This window comes from Anopheles aquasalis, chromosome 2 (genome assembly GCF_943734665.1).
Source record: "Anopheles aquasalis chromosome 2, idAnoAquaMG_Q_19, whole genome shotgun sequence".
Lineage (NCBI taxonomy): Eukaryota > Metazoa > Arthropoda > Insecta > Diptera > Culicidae > Anopheles > Anopheles aquasalis.
In genome coordinates this window covers 56,613,147-56,615,646 of record NC_064877.1, presented here as the reverse complement: position 1 = coordinate 56,615,646, position 2,500 = coordinate 56,613,147, and the positions used below count along the sequence as shown (strand labels likewise).

Sequence of the window (2,500 nt, the reverse complement as noted above, 5' to 3'; positions counted from 1 at the left end):
GAGCACGGCGCACGGAGCAGCGAGAGCAACGGTGAGCATGAAAGAAAAACAACAAAAAATCGTTAGAAAAGTGAGATGCTCAAGTAAACCGGGGAGGTGAGAGCAAATGAGTGAGTTTCCGCTCGTCCTCCTCCTCCTCCTCACCGTGCAGCTTCCTTACCCTTGCCTCACTTGATCTCGTTTTGGGGATTTCGATTGGTGCCGGCTATCTCTTTCCGTGCCCAAGCAGCTCTCTCTGTTCTTCCCTCGATGCTAGCCGGATCCCTCGGCCACTGAGAGGAGCTGAACCCTTTTACTTCGCCTGCTCGATCGGCGGATGCTTCTTTCCCGTCTCGCGTCACCCCGGCCAGGTCAAACAAGCGCTCACGGTGTCACCGAGGAGGCTGACGCCTCGACGATGCAGCAACGATTGGCGAGGCATAGTAGGCGAATACATTTCCAGTTCGCGTGAAGGATTTCGTCGTAGTCATCTATGCTTACATCGCAGGTCATTAAGGTACACGGGATTGTCTTGCGTGGATCGCGGTGTGGTAATGTATGCGAACACATCTTCCATCGCGGCGCAGTCGGCAGACACGCACACATCGTCGGATGACGACGACGACGACGACGGCGGAGCAGGGTCAAGATGGGATGAAGAGGAGGAGGGCACGCAGGTATCGGGTGAGCCGCTCGCGTGAGTAATCGATGACCGATGCCCGTCCTCTAGCCGCTGGGACACCGACTGCTGGTGTGATGGCCCTGTTTCTCGCGGCAACGCAGCAGCTGCATGACATTGTCGCACCTTCCGGCGGAACACGGGACGCGACGCAGCGGTTTGCTGATAATCAATCGACGCGATAAACTCTTTCGCAAAGCGGCAACCGCGGTGCGGCAGGTAACAATCGCTAAAAACCAAAACCAGCGGCCATAGACCCGCCGCAGTAGTGTCGCCTCGGTTCGCGGGGTGTGAGATGGTCGGGCTGGGTGAAGGGTGAGGTGAAAAAACATCTCACGAAACGGCGCGCGAGAGAGAGAGAGAGCGCGCGCGTGAGCATTTTTTCATTCCCGCTCCGGTGAGCGAAGCGGTTCACTCGCTGTCTCTCTTTCTTCGCCGGTAACCGGAAAGGGATGGCGGGATGCGAGAGATCTGTGTCGCGGCGTCTGCGGGATTCTCGCTCCAAGCGCTGCTCACTGGCCACGCTCTCAGCATTGAAAATTGAAACGCGTCAGGACGAACATCATGTTCCAGAGGTGCCGCTGAAAATTTGTTCGAGTACGATTATTGAGTGGTGATCCAATACTTGCCTCTCGCTCTATCGTGCAGCGAGCAGGGGGCAGGCAGTGTCCGGGTATGATGCGTTTTCGATTGTTCTTCGTGCGTGCGTGCGTGCGTGCGTGAACGAGTGTGTTTCGTGTAGCATATTGTTTTCGTTGCTTTTACCGCGGGGGCTACTACTAGTGTGTCGTAACAGCCGTTTGTTTATAGTGTTCCTCCTGCATATCGAGTCTTTCGGATGTGCGCTCGGTGGAAAGGAGGAAGAAAAAGTGCACAGCTCGCCCGTGACGTTCCCACTGACCATCTTCCGTTCGCCTGCTACGCTGAATGCGGACGCTGAAAACCGCATCTTCGGCCCGGACTGCTGCGTGAGGTGAAGAGATGATGCATTCTGGTGTGTCCCCTGCCGTGCACCGTGTTCTTAGAAGGCTTAGAAAAAGTGTCGGCGAGATGGAAGAATTTCGATTCGCTAATCGCGTCGCCATCGCTTTTCCGATGAAACCAAGCGCTGCTGACGCTGATGCAGGAAGGGCGGACTGTCGCGGGACAGGGCAGTGAGGTGTGAGTGAGCTGCTGCGACCCCGTCGCACCCGGCCGTCCTCTTCGTCGTCATCGTCGTCACCGTCACTGTCCTGTTGTGTGGCTTGTGGTGTGTGAGCAAGCGAGAGGTGAGGATATCATCATCGAACACAGCAGCAGCAGCAGCAGCAGCAAACCGCCCGAGCGACAAAGAGAAGAAGTGCGCAACGCGGCAGTGTAAACAGACAGACAAGGGATTGCCGTGGGGGTAGAGCCATCGCTTTTTTTTTCATTTCGTTTCTTTTCGTTAATTATCTCAATCGCGAACCGCGTCGCGCTCGTCGGCTCTCGTTGGGTCTCTTAGCCATCGTCATCGCTGCCGCGCCACCCGTGCTCCCCCCCCCCCCCCCCTCGATGCGCCCGGTGTGGTCGGGGTTGACGTTATTTTCTTCTTCGCCGTTGGCCGACCGCCGTTTCTTCTTGTCCGCCTTCACCGCGGTTGGTATTGTTCTGTTTGTCGCCATCACCGTCGTCCGTCGTGTTCCATCGAAGAAGGCGCGCGCGCACCCGCTTGGTTGTTGGTGGTCCGATGGTTGTCTCTTTGCTGCCACCGCCACGGCCGCCATTACTCTCGCCGTGTTTGTCGTCCGCGATGTGTTTTTGTTGTGTTGCTGGCGGGGAAACCACCAACCCCGCTCGCTCGCTGGCTCGCACGCTCGTTGC

At 57.1% G+C, this 2,500-nt stretch overlaps 1 protein-coding gene across 3 annotated transcripts in view; it reads left to right on the top strand.

Annotated features, from left to right (window-relative positions):
- The first annotated feature begins 1,204 nt into the window (after positions 1–1,204).
- The window catches only part of LOC126569601 (uncharacterized), a 46,295-nt gene continuing 44,999 nt past the window's right edge, over positions 1,205–2,500 (top strand). For all 3 annotated transcript variants that reach the window (XM_050226809.1, XM_050226811.1, XM_050226810.1), the window contains exon 1: positions 1,205–1,331. The gene's annotated coding sequence lies outside the window, so the exon portion shown is untranslated. The remainder of the gene's footprint in view (positions 1,332–2,500) is intronic.